The sequence below is a fragment of the Schistocerca serialis genome, chromosome 1, assembly GCF_023864345.2.
Source record: "Schistocerca serialis cubense isolate TAMUIC-IGC-003099 chromosome 1, iqSchSeri2.2, whole genome shotgun sequence".
Lineage (NCBI taxonomy): Eukaryota > Metazoa > Arthropoda > Insecta > Orthoptera > Acrididae > Schistocerca > Schistocerca serialis.
Window position 1 is genome coordinate 371,080,357 of NC_064638.1, and position 26,556 is coordinate 371,106,912.

The 26,556-nt window shown below is 45.5% G+C and overlaps 1 protein-coding gene and 1 pseudogene across 2 annotated transcripts in view; one reads left to right on the plus strand and one right to left on the minus strand.

Annotated features, from left to right (window-relative positions):
* Nucleotides 1–26,556, plus strand: part of LOC126470606 (uncharacterized) — a 370,403-nt gene that overhangs the window by 172,095 nt on the left and 171,752 nt on the right. The window lies entirely within an intron of this gene.
* LOC126421750 (5S ribosomal RNA) lies at nt 5,975–6,093 on the minus strand (annotated as a pseudogene).

The following is a 26,556-nucleotide window of genomic DNA, read 5'->3' on the forward strand; positions in this document are numbered from 1 at the left end:
CTGACGAATCCACAACCGCACCCACTCTTGCACTTCCTCGTCCGACTGAAACCGACGTCCACGTATGTCTTTCTTGGGGTCGCCAGAGATGTGAAAATCAAGCAGTGGAAGATCCGGCATATAAGGAAGATGCTGCAGCGTTTCCCATCCAAATCGCTGAAGTGTAGCCTTCGTCCGCTTGGGAGTGTGGGGGTGGTTCTTATCGTGCAACAGGATGATTCCGTCGGACAGCATTCCTGGGCGTTTTGAATTTATGGCACTTCACAGTTCTGCAGAGTGTCTTGTTAGCGCTATGCACCGATTGTTGTTCCACGCTCGAGGAACTCGACGAACAGAGGGCCCCTGCAATGAACAGCTTTGGATTTCTGTGGCGGGGGAGTTGTGGTATGTTCCCACTGAGTTGTGGTATGTTTCCACTGTTGGCTTTGCCTGTTGCCCTCGGGCTGTCGGACAGCCTCATCGTGTTGCACATTAATGACCCTCCCCCCCCCCCCCTCCCCTACAGCCAATCGGACGAAGACTACGCTTCAGCGATTTGGTTGCGAAACACTGCAACATCCTCCGTACGGCCCGGATCTTTCACCGTGTGTATTTCGCGTCTTTGACGGCTTGAAGAAAGACATGCGTGGACGTAAGTTTCAGTCGGAAAAGTAAGTGCACGAGTGGGTGCGGTTGTGGATTCGTAGACGATGGACCACGTTCTGTGAAACAGGAATTGATCATCTCGTCTCCCAGTAAGATAAATATCTTAACACGTGTGACGATTGCTTTTAAATGTAACCATTCCATGGTCCCGTTGTAGCGGGTGTTCGATTTTCGTTTGAATACACCTTATGTAACTTATACAAAGATGTTCATGAACAAATTCCGCTTCAGTTCTCCACGAATAACATGGCACATCTCATACGTAAAAGTCGTATCGTGTGCGTCAATTTAATCACGTCTTCCACACTTCGACCGCCTTAAGTAATCTTTCTTTATTCATAGCAGAATTGTTTCGATTCTTTCACTGTCTTCTCCAGCGCAAATGGTGTGCGCCCAATGCTACTGGAAAATGAACTATGTGAAATTACATAGAAAAAAACAGCAAATCTCGATTTACGATGTATATGTAATTTGAGGAACTTTTGATGTCCTTGAACATAAAGCTTAAATTTAATTACTTCCCCTATTAAAAATTTCGCATGATTATTTAATTTCTTAAAATTATTTGGAGAAACGTATTACAATAATGTGTGATATTTAATTGTTAAAGGTCTATGTATATGGCAGAGGTTTTTCAGTGGAGCCGGCCGCGGTGGCCGAGCGGTTCTAGGCTCTTCAGTCCGGAACCGGGCGACTGCTTCGGTAGCAGGTTCGAATCCTGCCTCGGGCATGGATGTGTGTGATGTCCTTAGGTTAGTTAGGTTTAAGTAGTTCTAAGTTCTAGGGTACTGATGACCTCAGATGTTAAGTCCCATAGTGCTCAGAGCCATTTGAACCATTTTTTCAGTGGAGGACAATACTGTGCTTTAAAATAGAACTTGTCACTTATTTAGGCGATGTCTGATTTCTTAACTTGAAACATGAGGACCATCGTCGACAGGGAATGAGACGTTTCTTTCTTTTTATTCACACGTTAGTAAAAGTGTGCAGTAAGTGGAAATGTTTGGCTTTTAGATATTGTAACAGCCACCACTTCATGTGGTGCGAGAAATATACCGCACGTTGTGCGACTGAAACGCACCTTGCAGTAAAATTTCAGATCTTTTTTCTACGACTAGTGATGTAATTATAATGGATAGAAAGGTTTGTACATTGTAGGCTGTACTGTAAATGATAGCCGGCCGGAGTGGCCGAGCGGTTCTAGGCGCTACAGTCTGGAACCGCGCTACCGCTACGGTCGCAGGTTCGAATCCTGCCTCGGGCATGGATGTTTGTGATGTCCTTAGGTTAGTTAGGTTTAAGTAGTTCTAAGTTCTAGGGGACTGATGACTTAGAAGTTAAGTCCCATAGTGCTCAGAGCCATTTTTGTAAATGATAGCGCGAGGTAGTAGTAGTACCGAGGCAAAGTAACTGGGTTTTGAATAAACGTGCTAATTTTTTCCTCTCTTACCGAAGCATACGTAGCTCATTGTTAAACAAAGATCATTAAGCAGTGGAAACTGGAGATAAATGAACTCTGAGATGCAATATAAATACTCTACACAGCAGTCCCCGAACTGTATTTTGTATGAACGTGCCCTGTACCCCCACAGCCCGCTTTCAGAGGTCTTCTCACAGAACTGTTTGGTCCGGCCGTGTGAATGGTCTGTCAAGCCAGACACTCCCACGGCTGAGGCACCTTGCCCCGTGATTCATCCCCCTCTCTGCCAAGGAGCGCTGCCGTAACAGAGACGGGTCAGCCGCCGTATTTTTGTAGTCGTGTGCTGAAAACGAACGGGGTAAGCCGCTCCTTGAGGAGGTGACGTGGCGCACGTCGAAACGCCGTCGCGCAGAAATAGGACGCCAGCCGAGGCGTGAATGGATAGCCGCCGCACCCCGTACTCCGTAACCTGCACAACCGGCCTGGCCCCTCCACTACATACGGAAGTGGTGCTCCACTGAAGTAAGGTAGGCGTGTACTTCCCTGAATTTTTTAATTATTCCACAAAAACAGTAACAAAAAATGGCTAGCTTACAATGAAATGACATAAATAAGGTGACAGATAATTGCAGTCATAAATTACAGCATTCAAAGAATGAGGAATGATATGCAGTCTTTAGCGGTAGCACACATAGGTAACAGCCCATTTCTTCTCCTTTGCTTGCTGGTCTGGGTCAATGCGCCAGTGACCTTGATACCGGCGGGACGCCAATCTCGTACCTTCCTCCAGTCTTATGTGCACGATTCATGTTCGAATAGTGTCTTTTCAAGGCGTATTGAGTGACCAAAGGGTTACAGAGTGATGGTCTAGCTCAGGATGTAGCGTCTAACACATTTTTGGACAAATACGTCCTTTACAACAGCAGATGTACTAGTGAAACATCCCCTTGGAAAAATTTATAAATGGCAGTGCTGGAAAACTTCTACGTAATTTGATTTTCAAACTGCTGAGCAAAACTGAACGTACTCAGACATTTCTCTCAAAATGTTCAAGTGTGTGTGAAATCTTATGGTACCTAACTGCTAAGGTCGTCAGTACCTAAGCTTACACACTACTTAACCTAAACTATCCTAAGGACAAACACACACACCCATGCCCCAGGGAGGACTCGAACCTCCGCCGGGACCAGCCGCACAGTGCATGACTGCAGCGGCTAGACCACTCGGCTAACCCCGCGCGGCAGACATTTCTCTCTTTATTTATTCTGATCAACACTAAACTGACACAATATTTTTTATTTTTTTTTTAGCGCAACGCAGCCTGACTTTCAATAATCCCTACAAAAGAATGGCCCTGACTAACAATAACCTATACCTTTCATGAATCACTTACCTCACAAAAATCTTCGTTACTCAAACTGCTTCAATACAGCGAGCGCCAATACTGCCAGCTAAATAAAAGATTCTAACTACTGAAGGCACTAACTACTGATAGGCATAGTTAGCAGATGAAAGATTTTAATGGAGAACAAACAATGCATTTACCTTAATAGAGTTCAAAAGTCATATATATATATATATATATATATATATATATATATATATATATATATATATATCAGTTCATGACATCCAATCTTACAAATTTCCTTTTTCTGGCGGACACGCGTCCAGATTGTCTGCTCTCAAAACTCTGCCGTCTCTCTCCCCACATCCACCAATGCTGACGGCTCACCTCCAACTACACAACGCTACGCACTGTTCACATCCAACTGCCCAACACTACAATAGCGAATATTCCAACAATGCCAACCAGCCACAGACTGCACACAGCACAGTCAGTGTGTTTCATACAGAGCGCTACGTGGCGTTACCAACATAAAAACCTAAACAGCCTACTTACACTAGGAACCGTGAGATGAAGGTATGGATCCGTTTGTTTACTACACTGACAGAAAAAAATCGAAACACGAAGAACGACTTGTGCGACATAAACTAAAGCCTGTACGCGCGTTTCTGTTTATACGATGATGGAAATCAGGTTTGCTTTGAATACACGCTGCAACGGTCGTGAGCGTTACTTGCCTGTGAGACTGGACGTGGTGAGGTGATGTTAGCCAAGAATGCGACTAAGACGCCATTATCAGTACCTCGCTGTGTTTGATCGACATCGTGTAATAGGGCTACCAGAAGCAGGATGTTCCGTCTGCGATACTGCAGAAACATTTGGCAGGAATGTAGCCACTGACCAAGACTGCTGGCAGCGGTGGACACGATATTGTATGGTCGCAATAAGACCAGACTCCAGACGGCCACGTGGCACTACTTAGAGGGGACATCATCGTGTTCGGCGTAAGGCTCTGTCAGATCTTACGTCATCTGCAGTAGCAATTTGAGCAGCAGTTGACACCACAGCGACACCATGAACTGTTACTAGTCGGTTGCTACAAGGACAGCGCCAAGACAGACACCTCTAACGTGCATTCCACTGACACCATACCACCGATATTTGCGATTTCATTGGCGTCAAATATTGAAATGTGTGTGAATTCCTAAGGGACCAAACTGCTGAGGTCATCGGCCCCTAGACGTTCACACTACTTAAACTAACTTATGCTGAAAACAACGCACACACCCATGCCCGAGGGAGGACTCGAACCTCCGGCGGGAGGCGCCTCTTGATCAGTGACATGTCGCCTCAAACCACGGACTCATTGGTGTCAAGCGAGAGCTGACTGAAGGGCAGCTTAATTCCTGCCAAGTATTTCTGCAGTGCCGGCCATGTGTTGGTTAGAAGGAGAACCAGTTGAGGGCCTGCATCCAACCTGTCTGCTCGGTAGACACAGTGGACCTTCACCTGCACTTATTGTCTGGAGTGAGATTTCGTATGACAGCAGGGGCACCCTCGTGGCTATTCCATGCACCTTGACTGCATATTTGTACCTCAATCTGGTGATTCGGCTTCCTGTGCTTCCATTCACGAAAAGCATTCCAGGGAGCACTTTGCAACAGGGTGACGCCCCCCACACATCACTGTTGTAACCCAACATGCTCTACACCTCAATCACCAATCGAGCGCTCATGGGACATCATCGAACGACAACTTCAGCGTCATGCACAAACAGCATTAACTGTCCTTCTACAGACCGACCAAGAACAACAATCATCGAACTTCATCCCATAAATTGTCATCCGTCACCTGTACAACAGAATGCATGCACGTTTGCATGCTTGCATTCAACACTCTGGCGGTTACACCGGCTTTGACGTACCAGCATTTCAATTTACGATAGCCACAAGTGGCCCGTCGGGACCATCCGACCGCCGTGTCATCTTCAGATAAGGATGCGGATAGGAGGGGCGTGTGGTCAGCACACCGCTCTCCCGGTCGTTACGATGGTTTTCTTGGACCAGAGCTGCTACTATTCGGTCGAGTAGCTCCTCAATTGGCATCACGAGGCTGAGTGCACCCCGAAAAATGGCAACAGCGCATGGCAGCCCGGATGGTCACCCATCCAAGTGCCGGCCACTCCCGACCGCCGTGTCATCCTCAGATAAGGATGCGGATAGGAGGGGCGTGTGGTCAGCACACCGCTCTCCCGGTCGTTACGATGGTTTTCTTGGACCAGAGCTGCTACTATTCGGTCGAGTAGCTCCTCAATTGGCATCACGAGGCTGAGTGCACCCCGAAAAATGGCAACAGCGCATGGCAGCCCGGATGGTCACCCATCCAAGTGCCGGCCACTCCCGACCGCCGTGTCATCCTCAGATAAGGATGCGGATAGGAGGGGCGTGTGGTCAGCACACCGCTCTCCCGGTCGTTACGATGGTTTTCTTGGACCGGAGCTGCTACTATCCGGTCGAGTAGCTCCTAAATTGGCATCACGAGGCTGAGTGCACCCCGAAAAATGGCAACAGCGCATGGCAGCCCGGATGGTCACCCATCCAAGTGCCGGCCACTCCCGACAGCGCTTAACTTCGGTGATCTGACGGGGAACCGGTGTATCCACTGTGGCAAGGCCGTTGCCCATCAGCTGTATTAGGGTAGAGATATAATAGCTATTATTGACACATGAAAATTGGTTCCTTAAAGGACTCGAACCCGGATTTACCGCGTACCGTGAGCGGTCACCTTAACTATGTCGGCTATCCATGGACGCTCCACGGATCGATCCAAACCTCCATATGCCACTCTGTCTACATCGCCTAATACTCGCAACATTTCTTGGATTTCCGCAATCGGGAGAATGAGACAACGTATTCATCATTGTCATCGTCATTTTGCTCGTTGCAACGGTTCGATGGTTCTGTACCGTGATATCGAGTGGCTTAGTAAAGTCTGATCGGGGTGCTAAGACTTCCTATTATTCAAGCTTGCTCGGTTTACTATTTCACCGCACTTGCTAACCTCTTGTGATCGAACTTCGTTTGTCGAAGTGCTGCAGTCACTGCTGGAAGTTAGGAGTACAAGTCCACCATCCAACTGTCGAAATAAATTTGTAGTTTCTCATTAACAACGTCCTGTCTACAATAACTGTGCGTTTCAAAGTTGTTACATTATCTAGAACAGCGAAAAAAACATTGATAAGGATAAAAACCAAAAACAGTCTGTCTTAATTAACGGATTCCAATCGGAAGTGTCTATACAGCAAGTTTACTCTTGTCCCTGTTACGTCAAAGATTCTCTGTGGCTCACCTCGCACCTCCAAGGCAGGATCCGACGATACGGAATAAACCGCCCGACCACCAGGTGCCGCGACTGTGGTACGATGTTTATCGTCATTCCAGCTTGTAGATACGCTGCGTCCATCCATATCATGATACATGAGCATAAATAAAACATATATCCAAACTCTAGATTATCTATTGTAGTACGGAAATAAATCTTTTATAACGGCAATCATCATTCGTCGGTTGTAAAAATGCTTGTGCAACACATCACTTCAGCAAAGTGATATGTTACACTACTCCGTCTAGGCTTGTAATACTTATTTTACAATTTCGAAATAAAACTTATTTTTAAAACGAATAAAAAGATCACCTAGTTCTGCATTACTTCCCTAGTTGCAATCCTATTCAATGTTGCATCTGCTAAACTGTGCAATTCAATTTTGTCCAGCACATATACAGCGTATCTCAGACACAGTGTTTGTCTGTGCAAATAATTTGTAAGGTAATAAGTGAAAGTAATATTTATTCAGATAGTTGAACCTAAGAAATGCTATATTTCTGTCGATTTATGAACACAGTTTATTTACGTAAACTGCGCAACACAATTAAAGAACCACTTTTTCGAAAACTCGTAACTGTCTCCTATTGAGACGCTTAAGTTTGAAGTTTGTCTCATAGGTGCCTCCTACCTCCCTCTGTAATGATGCAAAAGCGTGGCGCTCTGCGACGTCACCCTGTGGTTCGGCAACGCTTCAAACATCAACATATGCGACGAAAGACCAGTGCATAGAAGTTCATAGAGGTGTAATGTGGGTTTGCTGTGTCACATTGGCACCATATTTCGTCATAATTCTGCCAAACGGCACCGTGGACGTGTCACAGGATCAGACTATCTTCACAACCATTTCTTATCCACACTTCATCACTTCTTTTGACGCCTCTGCAATGGAGGTCAGAACTGCGACACCCAGCACTGAAATCACGTTATTTTCTTATGGGTAGTTGCGGAAAATATTCCAGACACACCACCACGCAGAATCAACGCGAAAAGTCCTTAGGTAGTGGCATAAAGGGCTACAATGAAACCACTCCTTTTGTTGTGGCGCTGATTCCTACACATTTCGCATTCGAAAATGACAGTTCACAGTGCGATGAGCAACAGGATGACGTTCTAGACAATTTTTGATACTGCTGTCACGTCCTGGACGCTTCAGTCCTTCTCTAAGGACATCGTGGCCGCAGCCATATTTAAACTGAACGTACCCTTTTGGAGTGCAGTGCGACAGCTATTTTTGCTCTGGTGAACCAAAGCAGCAAAGGATGTTTATACTTTTTCAGGCCTCCTGTTCCGCCCTTCCTGTGACGTGATTAAGAAGAGGTGAAGCATTAACGCATGCGTGGAAAAAACGGAAAAGGGTCCCTCTAAAACCACCTAGTTTTGAAACACCCCCAGTTCCACCTGCCCACGTTTGTTGAGCACTTTAAAAATCCACCGGCACAGACAGAACCCGTAATTAGAGTCCTAGGTGCCTGCAAGCAGGCTAAGCTGCTGCTCTTGCGCCTGGTAGTAGGCCATCTGGAATTGGAGGAGTGTCGAAATGGTTCCTTATCTGCAAGGTCCTAGGACTTCATCATAGGTTGTCTCCTTGGAGGTTCATTTTAAGAGTGCTCAGCAAAGGCGGATGGGCGGCACGGAGAGTGCTGCCGAACTGAGGGTCTTAGAACGACCCTTTGCCGTTTTATTCACGCGTGTGTCAATGCTGCGTACCTCAGTGATAACGCCACAGCGGGGCGCGGCACAGGAGGGCTGAAAAAACATACTCTTTTCAATTTTGAATCGTGTTCAAATTTCGTCGAATGTATTTTAACGGTATCTACTGGCTTCACCCTGTACACTAGAGCAAAACCTGATGTCGCACTGCGCTCCAAAGGGGTGTGATCGCGTTCAGTGGGGTTGCTGGCTCGCGATGTCAAATGTTGTTCAAATGTGTGTGAAATCTTATGGGACTTAACTGCTAAGGTCATCAGTCCCTAAGCTTACACACTACTTAACCTAAATTATCCTAAGGACAAACACACACACCCATGCCCGAGGGAGGATTCGAACCTCCGCCGGGACCAGCCGCCCAGTCCATGACTGCAGCACCTAAGACCGCTCGGCTAATCCCGCGCGGCTCTCGATGTCCTTAGAGAAGTGTTGAGTCGTCCGCAGGGTGTCAGCAGTGTCAAAGGTTGTCAAGAACGTCGTCCTATTGGTAATCGAATTGTGAACTGTCGTTTTCAACCACGAGATGTATGATGATCAACATCCCAATGGAAGGGGCGGTTTCCTTTACGCCCTTTATGTCATCTCCTAAGGCCTTTACATGTCGGTTGTGAGTGGTGGTGCGCGTGAAATGTTTTCCTCGGCCACCCATAAGAGAACCGCATGGTTTCAGCGTTGAGCATCGCGGTTTTGACCTCCAAAAAAGGGAGTGAAATGTGGGTAAGAGGGAGCGTGACGGCTTTACCATCTTGGGACACGTACACGGAACCTGTGACCAGAGTTGTGGTGAAATTTGGTTCTAATGTGACGTCATTAACCCACTTTACACGTGACATGAACTTCTGAACTGTGGCCCTTTTTCGTACGTGTCGACACCTTGCTGTCTGAAGCGTCGCCGAGCCCGAGTGTGGCGTAGCAGGGCCCTACGCTTTTGCACCATTGCACAGAAAGGTCGTAAGCACGTTTGAGCCAATTTTAAACTTATGTGTCGCAATGGGAGAGAATTACGGCTCTTCGAAGAAGCGCTCTTTTAATTATGCTGCACAGTTTGGTTACGTGAGAGCTACAGCAACGACTTATAATTTTTAACGCAACATTGTTTTTGTAACGCGTAACTAATTTAGTTAAACCAATTGTGCAAAAATCAGTTTACATCAAGAGTTTATCAACTTTAGTTAGGGAGCTAGAAACGTTCAAAGTTTTAGGAGTCGTTGCAACATATTGTACATAACTGTATATAACGATGGTAGGCTCATGGAGCAAGAAATTGCGTTGTTTGAAGTCATATGGGGTTTCAGGTTTGGTGACATAAACACGATTCTTTAGGTACCATTCCAAATAGAAATCTACTGGCATTAAATAGGGTGACAGTGATGGCCAAGACTAATGACAGCAGCATCATAACCGTCTTTCAGATCTGTTGTTCAGTTACTGCTCATCATCACACTAAGGACGAGCTGGGTGACCATCGTGCTCCGACGTGTAGCTTGCAATACCTGCACTGACATTTTCAAGGAGAGCACCTAAACTTTCAATGATAACGACTCTACACTTATTACCTCTCAGAGTACTGCAAAGTAGTTTGGATCGACGACTTCAAGGATCCCACACCACATGTTAGTAGACCACATCTTTAGAAGATCGACATGATCCAATAATGCATACTGTGCTGGCGTAAGCTGTCGCCAGCACTCCGGTCGGCAAAGAAGCAGCGAGAAGATCGATAGGAGGCGCCAGAGCAAGTGAGCCCATCAGGAGAGAGGCCAAACTCGCAAGAAACGAGCCGCCAACGCCCACTCGACCGCCAATATTTAGATAGCCGTCACAGATCGGAGGTCCCAGTCAGTCGCAGCCAGAGTCGAGTCATCAGTCGTAGCCCAGTCACTTGCAGTTGCAGGCGCAATCAGAGTCTCTGTCTCAGGCAGCACATAGCGACCAGAGTAGTCTGCATAATGGGACTTGTATTTCACCAGCAGTGAGGCTAACATGGACTAGCTTAAGATAAGTAGTTTTCTGTTCTGGTTAATAAAGAATTCTGCTAATACAAGCGTGCAGTTGTGTTATAGAAAGAGGATACTGCCCATTAAACAACATCCTCTCCTTGCTTCCCATGGTGCAACAGACTCTATAGTAGTAATGAGACGACACAAAACATCTTACGACTGTTCACTACGCCATAATTTGTGATCGTTGGTTCATCAGAGAAATTAACAGTCTGTAAGGCGTCCAGAGTGAAATTATTCACAGTCCATTAGCAAAAAGTAATCTCTGATTGCAATCATTTCCCCACATCTCCTGTGTCAGTTGAAATGTGCACATTGGTGTTTTGGAACTGAAACAAACACTTCCAGAAAATAACTAAAGGAACTATTCTCATAAGACCTCAGAAAGAGTAACATTTCTTAATTCACATGTGTAAAAATCATACAGCAGGTCATTTTGAATGTCCTGTGCTGTCGTGATCTCCCAGCATGGCCCAGTCCCTCCTCGTCTCCTCCAACATCATCCATCGCTTTCCAGTGAGGTATGAGCCTATCTTACTTATTGCATCATTACAAAGGTGTAGACGTTTTGCAGCTCTTCTTCCATTCTTCTCTTGGATCAATGTTCTCTAGTGTTTCATTTGTCTCACATAGCAGCGTCAGTCATCTGAGGCGGATGGTGCTCACCGAACTTGCACTATGTGGCAGTCGGTGCTGATGTCCTTGTAGTCTTTAACTACCTTTGACTCCTCTGGATGCAGAAGTTTAGATGAGTGCCGGAAGTGGTATTTAGGTACACTTCGTGAAATGAAGTGCTCCTGAGACTACTCCAAATCCTCTCCGTCGTTTGAAATCAAGTGATAATAGAAAAACCAACAAAAGCATAATATTGAGTCATGCTCTACAACAACGTCGTGATCGAGTGTCTGCAGCGTAGCCTCATCGTGTATCTTCAATACGGCAGTACGTTTTTTCAGTCTGCTATATCCCTCCCGAGTAGAATCCACACAACAGCCTGCTGTTCTCGCAGAAATATTTTAGTCTGTCCTTGCAATTTACTGCGTAACACTCTTCTGATCAAACAAAAAATTTCGAACAATATTCTGTCATTATTCTTGGCCTAAGCTGTAATGACAATGTATGAACTGGAGTAAAGATGAATTTCCATAATTACTTGTAAACACCGTGTGATTAGAATTGTGATTCTGAACAGGCTAAGAGGTGATCGGTACTGCTTTCATCAAACGACACACTTCTAATCATGTATCATGAGTTGCTAAGAGAGAAATGAAATAGACTGTCGGGAAACCTCGAGAGGTTGTTCATCTTTCAAGTTGGAAATTATTTCGAGTGGTGCCTTCCGTTCAGGAACTTTTTAATCTTTGTATTATAAGCGCATCTGGCAAGTGTAGATGACTGTAATGGATACGTGTAATGTATGGGTTTGCGTTTGTGTTGTTGAGGAAAGAAGAGGAGTGAAAACTGATTACGGCACCTTGGCTATACTAACGATTAGGATCCAAGGGGCTGCAGAGCTTAGCGTTCCTATCCAATGCAGTGATTGACATCTACAGTGGAAAAATTTCACGAAATACTTCAGAGAGTTGACAGATTGAACTCGACGTATTGTCTCATATTTGGCGATCATGCACTGTATACCACAACTCTCCTTGCCAGACAAATTTCCGAGACGAAAATTGGGTTCCTTTGTAGGGATTCATGCTGATTGCTTCCGAACCAAGTGTGACCACATTAACGTCCATTATTGATGTCGACTAGGAGTCAGGTAGTAAGTACCCTTTCGTGAAGATGTGGCTATTGTTGTAATCTTCCACAGTGGTGGAGAACAGATACGCCGTCAATCAGTGTGAAGTCGCCACGAAAAAAGTATAACCTCCAAGAAAAACAAGTTTGCACTGTAACTGTCACATTTGGAGATTTTGTTATAGTCAGTTTGCAGATTAATCAGTGCCATTCTTCAGTCACTTCAAAACACTCAAGCTTCCGTATGAACACAGCATGGTACATCAAACCTCATCACAGCACCAGCTGTCTCCCCGTTGTCGCTCCGTTGAGTTCTACCGTGATATGGTCTCTCTGAAAAACAAAAATGATTCAATCGAAAAAACACATTATTATTACTTCGCAGTCAGTGGCTTCCCATTGTTCCAACGTCCCGTAACGTCCGTCCATAACAGCTTGAGGCAGCATCTATAAGCTGTCACCCTCGCAGAACGATCAAAGAGCTAGGAACGTATACGATACTACAGTGAATTTATGTTATGATGAAGGTCGCAGAAGATGGTCGATTTTCAACCGCTGTTGGTCTCTGGATAACAAGGTGGGCTACGAAATTACTGTCCGGTTTCTCACTGTCAAATCTAAAATAGTTGATACGGGTTTAACTGGAACTTCCATGTTTGAGTCTTGTACCATACAGATTGATCAAATCAGCTGGTATTTTAACTACCAAAGAACGACTGATTCATGCAGCATTTTTTTCACCGAAGTTTATGTAGTACATTGCTGCAGACAAAAAATAAACTGAAGTCCTCGACTACTAATTGTGAACAAAACACACAATGCATTTTTGTATTGCAAAGTGCGCTGACCATTTCTGCTTACGACGCGTCATATGTACGAGAGAAAAGAAGATTCTCTTTTTTACTGAATTGCCCTCGCTCAGTGCAGTTGCAAGCAACATTACTACGGAGCATCCATTTAGTAATAGTTTGCTGTTTGGCTGGTGTTGTTAGGAGCCATGACTCAGTGATCTCCCCAGCTTAGCGAAGGAAATTTCAGTAATTCGTTTCCTGCTTGGGAGACGCAAAGTCACGCAGGAAGACACAAATCAACACAAGAGGAAATCAACGTCACCCCGGCCTCGTCGCCAGGACGAAACTTGCCTAATTTTCCGCGCTGCGTGCTGTTATTTATAGCGCAGCTGCTGTTTCCGTACTGGAGTAGTGATGTGCGCTCTGATTCGGTGAAATCCTCCCTCGCACGTTCGCGACGCGGCTGGCAGATCCCGTTGAGCTTTCGACAGCAGACAGTAAATCCTTTGGGTTGCGTGGCTGTTATCTCTACATCTCTCCGTTACGACATGAGGGAAAGACGTGCTGCCAGTTACTGCTGTTATGAAGGCTACAGCCGCTAGCAGAACGTAAGGCAGTGTAGTAGATAAGGCATTGGGCTTGTATGCTGGAGGATGACGGTTCAAATCCCAGTTCGGCTATCCAGATTTCAGTTTTCTGTGGTTTCACTACACGAAACTCTCAATATTAAAAAATACGGGGTAGATTCAAGGAGAAATGCGCTACATAGCGAGTCAATAGATTGTAACGCCCTGGATCCATGAACTCTCTTTCAGCACGAACTTAGGAACTTCAGATACCTAACTTCAAATACAAATACGCCTCTCACGTCATTCTCGAAGCTGCATCAGACTTCTTCAACTAGTAGTTTGCAAATAATGAAAGGGTAAACGAGATCCTTCACAGATCAACTCCACCAGCCAGAACATGGGATGATCCAAGGGGAAAGAAAGAACAGACAGACTACATCAGCTGGCACTGAAAGTAAAGGACTCCACCACACCAGGAATTCCTGATATGTCAGTCAGATTGTACAATGGAACAGGACACAGATAAGAAATTTAACATCTTCCTCCCATCAACCAGTGTTGCAAACTGTCTCCTAACCAAATAAGAATCGATCATAAATAAACAGTGGTACAACAGCATTAACTACAATTGGCTTAATGGGCTCCGCCCTACCGCAGCCATCCATCTTTTTTGTTAACTCTTACATAAAGACAAAACTTTAAGTGTCGGCTGGGATAAAAGTCAACGGTGACCCAGAAATAAATTAAAATAGTTCCAATCTCCGTGTTTCCGAACAAGGTTCCCGGAACTTTTCTCTTGGGTATCAGGAGAATACCTGAACTGGAGATTCCCTATTAAATATTTCCACTGCAAAGACACTGGGACGTTTCTCTGAAAAGAACAAAGTTTGTTCTACAATATCTCTCTGCTAAGTCGTAACGATGTGCCGCGCGGAGTGGCCGCGCGGTTAGAGGCACCATGTCGAACTGCGCGGCCCCTCCCGCTGGAGGTTCGAGTCCTCCCTCGGGCATGAGTGTGTGTGTTGTCCTCTGCTTAAGTTAGTTTAAGTTACTTGAAAGTAGTGTGTAAGTCTAGGGACCGATGACCTCAGCAATTTGGTCCCTTAGGAGTTCACACACATTCGGTGGCGATGTAGGTACAGTGAACATGTCGAGCAAGTCATCGATTTTAACTTCCACAGACACTAGACCTCCATTTTTTGACAGGGACATATTGACCCTAGTTCTCATACCATCATTCAGACCAAGGTCTTCGGGAGGTTTCCCTCGGTTGTAAGCCAGATGTTGGAACTGGAGACACCCTCCCAAATTTTACCCAACAGTGACACCCTCTGCCGCACTATTAGAGTTCGTCTGAAATATGGCTAAAAAGTCCGTGACTCTGTATGAGTCTACCCACAATAGAGTAGGGAACGAAAAATATGTGAGAATGTCAACTTTTTACAGTTGATTTATCCATCACTTACACCTTATCACGACACTCCCTGGTCCTTTTATAAACATCAATATTTGTATTTATGTCTGTAGGCAGATAAATAATTTGTCGGAACAAGGCACTGGATAGCAATCACCTGCAGTATTAATTCCCTTTAGTCGAGAGTATAGAGTTCTGTTCTGTTCAACATAAAGTACCCTTAATGTCGTAGGAAATATCTCGAGTTAGCCTAGCAACATTACGTATCGGTTAGTTTACATGCCACTTTTACCCACTCCAAACCCAATCCTAGGAACGCTTGGGGTATCTTAACCCCACAGTACTTTTTCCCAGATAGTAGGAATTGTGTGCATGGAATTTGCTTAAATTTTCTTCAAGCGTTCCAGAGTTACTTATACATTTCACCACTTTCGTAGCCCGGCACAGAAAGGTGCCAGGGGTGTCTTCCTCCAGCCATTTTGTGCAAAGTTTGGTTGAATTTATTCCAGGCATTTCAAAGCTATAGTGCAAAACACACACACACACACACACAAACACACACACAGGGAGAGGGAGAGGGGGGAGGGAGAGAGAGGGAGGGGGGAGAGGGAGAGGGGTGGGAGAGAGAGAGGGGAGGATCTAGAAAACAGTCCGAATCTGCACTTCTCGTACACGCTCTGCAGGGGAAGGCAGAAGTTGGGAAATATATATACACTGCCCAAGGTGAAACAGACTGACGCCTGGCGTCGTTCCGGCCGCGTGAAGCGACGAGGAAACTACGAGGGCGTTTAGTAAATATTGCAACAAATTTTTTTCTCCGTCAGTTCCAGTTGGAAAAAATGCAAAATTTTTTTGTGGGACATCTTGGAATATTCCCGTTTCAGCCCCTGTAGTTCCGATAGGTGGCGGCGCTATACGAAACCTTCAAAATGGCGACTGTAACGGAGATGCGTTCCGAGCAAATGGCTCTGAGCACTGGGACTTAACTTCTGAGGTCATCAGTCCCCTAGAGTTAGAACTTCTTAAACCTATCTAACCTAAGGACATCACACACATCCATGTCCGAGGCAGGATTCGAACCTGCGATCGTAACGGTCTTGTGGTTCCAGAGTGTAGCGCCTAGAACCGCTCGGCCACCACCGCCGGCCGTTCCGAGCAGAGAGCTGTCACTGAGTTTCTTTTTGCGGAAAACCAGATTGTGGCAGATATTCGTAGGTGCTTGCAGAATGTCTACAGAATCGGGCAGTGAACAAAAGCACTCTGAGTCGTTGGGCGAGGCGACTGTCATCATCGCAACAAAGTCGCGCAAACATCCCAGCTCCAGCGTACCGGCTGATCGCACACATCTGTGATACCTGCAGTGTTAGAACGTGCGGACACACTCATTCGTGGAGATCAACAGAGCCCCATCGGACGTCTCAGTTGGGAGTGTTGACTCACTGGTCCACCAGTTGGGATACTCAAAGCTGTGAGCCCGCTGTTTCCTCGCCGCCCAACAGAAGACCATAAAGATCAACGATGGACCATCCGAGCAGTACTGCGTCCTCGTTACGAGGGTTCATCACTTCGAATCTGAAACGAAACGGCAATCCATGAAATAGTGTCACACCACCTCCCCTCCGAGGAAAAAGTTCAAAGCCGCACCCTCAGCTGGTAAAATCATGGCGATGGTCTTATGGGACTCTGAAGGAGCTATTCTGTTTGATGTTCTCCTTCATGGCGCAACAGATCAACTCTGAAGTATATTATGCTACTCTCAGGAAACTGAAGAAACGACTTCAGCGTGTTCATTGCTATGAAAACGCAAACGAACGTCTCCTTTTCCGTGACTAAACAAGGCCTCACACAGGTCCGAGCACCCGAGCTCACTAGACTTCTTCGCATTATTCTTCATGATCCACCCGACAACCCAGATCTCGCACCTTTAGACTTCCATCTGTTTGGCGCAATGAAGGATGCACTCCGCGGGAGGCAGTGAGGAGGTTATTGGTGCAGGAAGACGTTGCCTCCGACGTCGACCATACGGGCATACAGGCCCTCCCAGTAAGGTGGAGAAAGGAGATCGCATTGAATGGAATAAAAAAGAAGTCGTGTGACTAGGGCCTCCCGTCGGGAGGACCGTTCGCCGAGTGCAACTCTTTCGATCTGACGCCACGTCGACGACTTGAGCATCGATGGGGATGAAATGAACACTGCACACGTGTAGCATTCTTGGCTGTCCCTCCCCTATGTATTTAGTTGAATCGACATTCTAAATTTGTGTGATTTAAGGTGTAACACCAATTTAACGGATTTTTTTAGTCGTGATGTGGAGTCCCACACACTTTTTATTGTTTGGGTCAATTACCACTTTTCACACCATTCAGATATTTTGTCTAAATCATTTTGCAGTTCAGTTTGATCTTCTGGTGCCTACACTAGACTGTAAACGACATCGTAATCTGTAAGTAATCTAAGAGAACTGCTGAAATGGTCTCTTAAACGGTTTATATAGATTAGGAGCAGTAGACGCTCTATAACACTTCCTTGGAAATCCGAGATATCACTTCGGTCTGACTACGTGACTTCCTGACAACTACAACAAACTGCGACTTTTCTGACAGAAAATTACGAATCAAGTCGCACAACTGAGACTATACTGCATAGGCACGCAATTTGAGTACTGGTCACGTGTCAATAGATAATTTCCTTCGATGTGTTTCACAATGTTCGAACATGGTATTTGTTTCAAAAACGCACTTCAAATTGATGTTAATGATATGGGCCAATAAGCGGCGAATATTCCACATTCCCTCAACGACATTCGTTGAGTGTTTCCGCTGGCCAAGCCCAGTGGCAGTGCAATGTAGCTGCTGTCGCTGTATTTACTGCTGAAACTTGACCAATATACTTTGCTTAGACGAAGCAGCTCCATTAAATCTCTATACTGTTATCATTTTTGTGCTAATTACGTAGTTTTATTTTCTTCTGACTTGTTTGCGAGCTAGAAAAAAGTAGCATCAGCTCCGTAAACACTGATGTGTCTCAAAAATGATATTACTCGGCCAGGTGAACTGAAGACCTGGCCAGGGCGGCAGCAACGTCGTGTTTACGGGGAAGGGATCAGGGAGGGAAGGCAGCAACCGCGCACACTCCCGTATTCGTACAAGTGGAGGTTGGCGCACACTACGCGACTGTACGCAAATGCCGTACATAGTACAACAATTTCACGTTGACCTGCACTTTTGTTTGCCAATATTCCTCGTACTCTATCACTGCGACGACGTTTATTGATAGTGTAATGTGTATGATTCCACAATCGTGTGAATAAACATCTGATCACTTTAATTCTCCGCCGTTCTGGCCACAGACGGGCCAATCGGGTCCGACCGACCGCCGTGTCATCCAGCAGTCAATGGTGTCTTATGGATACGGTGTGGAGGGACGTGTGATCAGTACACCGTTCTCCCGGACACTGTCGTGTTAGCAGGCCTGGAGCCGCTACTTCTCGGCCAAGAAGCTCCACATCCCACACATACTCGATGCGATTTAAGGTGAGGGAGACGGGCAGTCCGTTTGCCGAACATCCTCTCATTGGAAGATGTCCTCCACTGCGTGGTCGCGCCTCGTCTTCGGTAAAGATGAAGTTAGGGCCGAATGTATCCCTGAAAAAACGCACATGCGGATGGAGTACATTCTCATAATAACGTTGACCGGTGAGTGTACTATGTCCAAAGATTTGGAGGTCAATCCGGCGGTTCTGCACTACCCCGGATGACCGTTTTGACAAATATGGCGGGGACCTAGATTCTAGTCTTCCAGTGCTTTGCAGAGCCACAGCGGTGTTACTCATGCCGTCGTGGTGTGGGTAGTGATTAGCTATGACTCCAGAGATACTGAGAGAATTCTGACAGCACAACTGTGTATCACGGGCATCTTGCATCCTCGTGCGTTACCTCTCGAGCGACAGCATCGTGTTGCTACTTTTCAACAGGGCAATATTCCGGTATATTAATAATTTTTACTTGTGGACCGTCTGACAGCAACTGAATAAAACACAATTTTAGTGCCAACCTGTAAGTACAGTTCAAAACATCACTACTTAATAGGAAATACCAACCACCAGAACTGTTTATAACCTATAGGCACAATGACAAAATGTAAATTAAATAGCTAACATATGTACATATTCCAGGCCACTGGTGATGCCTTGCAGAAAATAAAGGCGAAACGCGTATGGCACTAAAATTGTGTTTTATTCAGTTGCTGTCAGACGGTCCATAAGCAAAAATTGTTAATATACCGTAATATTACACGCAACTGAGGAAGACAGGACCATAAAAGTTGAAGGGCAATATTCGTCCATACTTGGCACGTGACTCTATGCGTGACGTTGAGTTACTCCCAGGGCCAGCAATATGCCCAAATATGTCCCGGATAGAAGCTGTGTGGGGACACCTAGGACGCCATCTCGGTTCCAGTGCCAGCACTCAAGATATTGAGGACCAGGTGGAACAGTTGTGGGCCATCTTATCTCAGGAGGGGATATAACGACTTTCACACCTTTTGCAACCGAATAAATGCACGCATTTAGGCCAGAGGGAGTCCAGAGTCATACGGATAAGTGGGTCCATACTGCCAAGACCTTTGTAAATTTGACTAGATACGAGGCGTGTTTTTTAAGTAAGTATCGTTTTGAAATTTAAAAAAGACGTGCTATGATATACCAATAATTTCATTTTTACATGAAAGCCTGTACCTTAATCTACTTTTCTACATAATTTCCGTCAATATTGAGCCACTAGCCATAACTTTGTTCCAGTTTTTGAATACCCTCCTCATAGAAGTCTGCCGCCTGACTTGTTAACCACTGCATCACCACTGTTTTGGCCGGCCAGAGTGGCCGTGCGGTTCTAGGCGCTACAGTCTGGAACCGAGAGCCTGCTACGGTCGCAGGTTCGAATCCTGCCTCGAGCATGGATGTGTGTGATGTCCTTAGGTTAGTTAGGTTTAATTAGTTCTAAGTTCTAGGCGACTGATGACCTGAGAAGTTAAGTCCCATAGTGCTCAGAGCCATTTGAACCATTTTGTAATTCTCTTACAGGGGAGGACCTTTTTATTGAAATTCGGCGGATAAACACTATACTGAAGTGTCTTTGTTATTAAGAAGAACGATGTGATCTCCCTTCGGATATGCATTCATGTCGTGCATGGACAGCCAGAGTGGTTATGGAGACCGCGCGCGTACAGCGGGAAATCCGCGTTCGAGTCCAGGTACGACAGTAATTTTCATTGTTGTCATTCCCATATACAGATGATGGTCGATCGTATTCGCAGCTGCGAATTTATTTCATGTACTTCCCTATTCCAAAGTACTTTACTTGTCGTTCGTCAGTATCTTTTAAACTTGCTAGCAAATTAAAATTGTCTTCCACACCTGGACTCCAATCTGTACGCTCACCTTTCGCGGGCACAACTTCACTTCTGCCAGAACCTGTCTCTCAGTTTCCAAACTTCGTAGAAGTTTACGTGCAGGGACTCAAATCGAATTCTACTACGTCCAACAATCGATTGAAATTGAGCATCTAAGTTCTTGTGTGACTTCCTATGGGTATATACACTACTGGCCATTAAAATTGCTACACCAAGAAGAAATGCCGATGATAAACGGGTATTCATTGGACAAATATGTTATACTAGAACTGACATGTGATTACATTTTCACGCAATTTGGGTGCATAGATCCTGAGAAATCGGTACCCAGAAGAACCACTTCTAGCCGTAATAACGGCGTCGATACGCCTGGGCATTGAGTCAAAGAGAGCTTGGATGGCATGTACAGGTACAGCTGCCCATGCAACTTCAACACGATACCACAGTTCATCAAGAGTAGTGACTGGCGTATTGTGACGAGCCGGTTGATCGGCCTACATTTTCAATTGGTGAGAGACCTGGAGAATGTGCTGGCCAGGGCAGCAGTCGAACATTTTCTGTATCCAGAAAGGCCCGTACAGGACCTGCAACATCTGGTCGTGCATTATCCTGCTGAAATGTAGGGTTTCGCAGGGATCGAATGAAGGGTAAAGCCACGGGTCGTAACACATTTGAAATGTAACGTCCACTGTTCAAAGTGCCGTCAATGCGAACAAGAGATGACGGACAGGTGTAACCAATGGCACTCCATACCATCACGCCGGGTGATACGCCAGTATGGCGATGACGAATGCACGCTTCCAATGTGCGCTCACCGCGATGTCGCCAAACACGGATGCGACCATCATGGTGCTGTAAACAGAACCTGGATTCATCCGAAAAAATGTTTTGCCATTGGTGCACCCAGGTTCGTCGTTGAGTACACCATCGAATAGAAGGGAGAACCGATAGAGGTACTCAAGGTACCCTCCGCCACACACCATCAGGTGGCTTGCGGAGTGTGGATGTAGATGTAGAGATCGCAGGCGCTCCTGTCTGTGGCGCAGCGTCAAGGGTAACCGCAGCCATGGTGTCCGAGCTGATAGTCCAAGTCGTCGAACTGTTCGTGCAGATGGTTGTTGTCTTGCAAACGTCCCCATCTGTTGACTCAGGGATCGAGACGTGGCTGCACGATCCGTTACAGCTATGCGGATAAGATGCCTGTCATCTCGACTGCTAGTGATGCGAAGCCGTTGGGATCCATCACGGCGTTCCGTATTACCCTGCTGAACCCACCGATTCCATATTCTGCTAACAGTCATTGGCCTCGACCAACGCTAGCGGCAATGTCGCGATACGATAAACCGCAATCGCGATAGGCTACGATCCGACCTTTGTCAAAGTCGGAAACGTGATGGTACGCATTTCTCCTCCTTACACGAGGCATCACAACAACGTTTCGCCAGGCAACGCCGGTCAACTGCTGTTTGTGTATGAGAAATCGGTTGGAAACTTTCCTCATGTCAGCATGTTGTAGGTGTCGCCACCGGCTAATCATTTGCATATCGCAGCATCTTCTTTTGTCGGTTAAATTTCGCGTCTGTAGCATGTCATCTTCGTGGTGTAGCAATTTTAATGGCCAGTAGTGTATATGAAGATGGTATCTGTCCTTTCGGACATGTCCGAAGGCTCACCGGCCATTTGACCATCTTCTTCTGTGCGGATACACAAACAGTGCTCGAACTCTTACTGGAATCGGCAGTAAAGCCGCGAGTAATGGATTTAATGGGCAGGGGCACTATGAATATAGTGCGGGACAATAAGTTGGGAATGTGGGTCTCACTGGAGGCGTGCCAGAGATAAGTCCTTGCAGTCGCACTATGCTGTACGTCCTCGGTGGCTCAGATGGGCAGAGCGTCTGCCATGTAAGGAGGAGATCCCGCGTTCGAGTCTCGGTCGGCGCACACATTTTCAACAGTCCCCGTTGACTTATATCAACGCCTATATGCAGCTAAGGGTTTTCATTTCATTGTAATTTAATTCCTAAAGGACCAAACTGGTTCAGTTCTTGGAAGTACACAATCGCTAACTCAAAAATGTACTATATTTACTGAAGTGAGGAATGGCGTGGCGTGGCGTTGTGGTCCGCTACCGTCGACAGGTCGGGTGGCCGATGGCTTGGCTGGTACTGGGGCGTTGCGTCACGGACCCCTGCGCCGCCGCCGCTGCTGCTGCCGCGACCTCGAAGTGACAGCGAGAGGCCAGCTGCTCCCTCGCTAACGCCGCACCCGTTCGCTTCTGAGGCCGTGACACTCACATTATCTTAACAGCACTCATACGTAGTTTCACAATCTTCGGCTACAACAACAACAGCAGTTTTGAGTACTAACAATACATTAGGATCACTCTGTTTTGAGGTCGGCCGCTGTAGCCGAGCGGTTCTAGGCGCTTCAGTCCGGAACCGCGCTACTGCTACGGTCGCAGGTTCGAATCCTGCCTCGGACATGGATATGTGTGATGTCCTTAGGTTAGTTAGGTTTAAGTAGTTCTAAGTTCTAGAGGACTGATGGCCTCAGATGTTAGGTTTTTTTTTTTTTTTTTTTTTTTTTTTTTAATTGTGGGACTTAACTGCTAAGGTCATCAGTCCCTAAGCTTACACACTACTTAACCTAAATTATCCTAAGCACAAACACGCACACCCATGCCCGAGGGACCAGCCGCACAGTCCATGACGGCAGCGCCTTAGACCGCTCGGCTAAAGATGTTAGGTCCCATAGTGCTTAGAGCCATTTTTCCAAGTGGTAAGTCAAGCTTTATGACACTTATTTCATTATGTTGGTACATATTGAGCAATGACGGTGGACAAGTATCAACTTAGCGTGTGAAATTTGCGATGATGCAGCTTTTTAAAATCAAGAGTTTAGCGTGTGTTACAATTAAATGGTTAACTCCATGCCTCGGGCATGGATGTGTGTGATGTTCTTAGGTTGGTTAGGTTTAAGTAGTTCTAAGTCTAGGGGACTGATGACCTCAGATGTTGAGTCCCATAGTGCTTAGAGCCATTTGAACCATCTGTTTGGAGTGTTAGTTATATTCCGGCGTCTAATCACTGGTTTATAGATTGACGGAAATAATTCTTGTATTTGGAACCATTCACTGTGTGAGAACCCTTCTAAAGGATGAAACAGGGTAACATTTGCAATACACTGATGGCTTTTTCCACTATATCTCTTTTCAATATGCTTAAAACAAGAACTAAGATAGATTAATATGCGAATGTAAAATTTACCAGCGTGTATTGCTTATGAAATTTTCCCGGGCCTCCGTCTGTGTGGCTGCTTCGAAATTGCGGGACGTTTCGCAAACGATGTTATACAAGGGTGGTCTGATAACTTTGCTAAAAAAACACAACAAAAAATGTTGGTTCGTAAACAAATCACCTTACTTCTCGATTCCTTTGATGTATACACTTGGCACAGCGATCCTCCACCTATTTCATCCCATCAGAAAAATAAGTTCTGTCAAACTCAGCAAAATACTCGTTGACTACAACTCTCACTTCCTTATTTTATGAAAGTAATAGTTTTAAAGAGACAGCAAAGGACTTGGAAGAGCAGTTGAACGGAATGGACAGTGTCTTGAAAGGAGGATATAAGATGAACATCAACAAAAGCAAAACGGGGATAATGGAATGTAGACGAGTTAACTCGGGTCATGCTGAGGGAATTAGATTAGGGAATGAGACACTTAAAGTAGTAAAGGAGTTTTGCTATTTGGGGAGCAAAATAACTGATGATGGTGGGAGTAGAGAGGATATAAAATATAGACTGGCAATGGCAAGGAAAGCGTTTCTGAAGAAGAGACATTTGTTAACATCGAGTATAGATTTAAGAGTCAGGAAGTCGTTTCTGAGAGTATTTGTATGGAGTGTAGCCATGTATGGAAGAGAAACATGGACGATAAATATTTCGGACAAGAAGAGAATAGAAGGTTTCGAAATGTGGTGCTACAGAAGAATGCTGAAGATTAAATGGGTAGATCACATAACTAATGAGGAGGTATTGAATCGAATTGGGGAGAAGAGGAGTTTGTGGCACATCTTGACTAGAAGAAGGGATCGGTTGGTAGGACATGTTCTGAGGCATCAAGGGATCACCAATTTAGTATTGGAGAGCAGCGTGGAGGGTAAAAATCGTAGAGGGAGACCAAGAGATGAATACACTAAGCAGATTCAGAAGGATGTAGACTGCAGTACGTACTGGGAGATGAAGCAGCTTGCACAGGATAGAGTAGCATGGAGAGCTGCATCAAAGCAGTCTCAGGACTGAAGACCACAACAACAACAACAACAACAACAATAGTTTTAATTTGCCAGCAAGTTTCAAAGATACTGACGAACAACAATTAAAGTACTCTGACAAAGTGTCGTACATGAAATAAAGTTTCGAGTTCGGGAATAGGAATAAGTCACTTGGGGTTAAGTCCGGTGAATAAGTTGGATGAAAAACCAGTTCAAAGCTGTAGTCAGTAGCGAGCCAGGGTGTGAATCGGACATTCGACAAAGCTACGATCCCCCTTGAAAATGTCCTCCGCAGATGGGGACGAAACTTCGGGTTTTAAAGCGAAATCCCTTCGACCACGGCATAATAGCCCGGAATATTTTATTAATTGTGACTTTCGCCATTGTTATCGCTGATGTGTGGTATGGTGCATTAGGCTGGTGAAAGAGAAGTTTTTTCCGAGCCAGCCTTGGTTTTTTTCAGCTAAAGCAAATTTCAAACGATCCAACTATGAAAAATAATAGTATGCAGTTATATTTCTGCCTTTTCCCAAGTAATCTATGAGGATTGTACCTTGGGAATACCAAATAACAATGACCATCACCGTGCCAGCTGACAAAATGGTCTTTGCTTTGTTCGGTGCACTTTCACAAGCCTTTTTCTATTGTTTGGACTGCCGTTTTGACTCTTGTGTGTACTGATGGATCCAGGTTTCGCCAACTCTCACAAATCGGCGCAAAAAGTCTTGCGGATCGCGATTAAACATCGCCAGACGTTGTGTTGAAACGTTGTGCTAGGTGCGCTTTCCTTCAACTGTGAACAATCGCAGCACCCACCTCGCACACAGCTTCTTCATTTCCAGTTCTCCATGCGGGATATTATGAACTCGCTCAGTTGAGACCCTACAGTCTCTGCAATCTTATGAATTTTTATTTGGCGGTCTTGCGTTACCATAATATAGATTTTGTCAGTGGTTTCCTTTGCGATGACCTCATCCGGACGGCCTGAGCACGCGTCGTCTTCGGTGATTGTCCGACCACATTTAAATTGATTAATATAAAAACAAATGGTCTTCATTGACGGAGCGGAGTCCGTGCGAATTTCATCCAATTCTGTTTTGACCTGACGCCAGAAAACTGAAGCGAAATGCAGGATGATCTACAGACGATCGGTGCAGGGGCTGGAAGTGATCGCAAATTACTACCACGTAAAAATGGCGAAGAGGTCCAGTACTGCTCGATTGCACTTTTGGTGACAAATCGCTGAAAACAGTAACTACCGTAAAATAACTAAGAATAACCATCCGGAGCGATCTAAAGTGACAGGAGCATACAAAAGATATTGGAGGAAAAGCAGATGCCAGACTGAGACACGTATGGAGAATGTTAAAGAAATGTAACTCATCCACGAAAGAAGTGGTTTACAAAATAATTATTCTACCGAGGGAAAGCAGAAAGTTGGAAGTAATATATCGAGGGTCTATACAAGGGCGATGTTCTTAAGGACAATATTGTGGAAATGGAAGAGCATGTAGATGAAGATGAAATGGGAGATATGATACTGCGTGAAGAGTTTGACAGAGCACTGAAAGACCTGAGTCGAAACAAGGCCCCCGGAGTAGACAACATTCCATTAGAACTACTGGCAGCCTTGGGAGAGCCAGTCCTGACAAAACTCTACCATCTGGTGACCAAGATGTATAAGACAGGCGAAATACCCACAGACTTCAAGAAGAATATAATAATTCTAATCCCAAAGAAAGCAGGTGTTGACAGATGTGAAAATTAGCGAACTATCAGTTTAATAAGTCGCAGCTGCAAAATACTAACGCGAATTCTTTACAGACGAATGGAAAAGCTGGTAG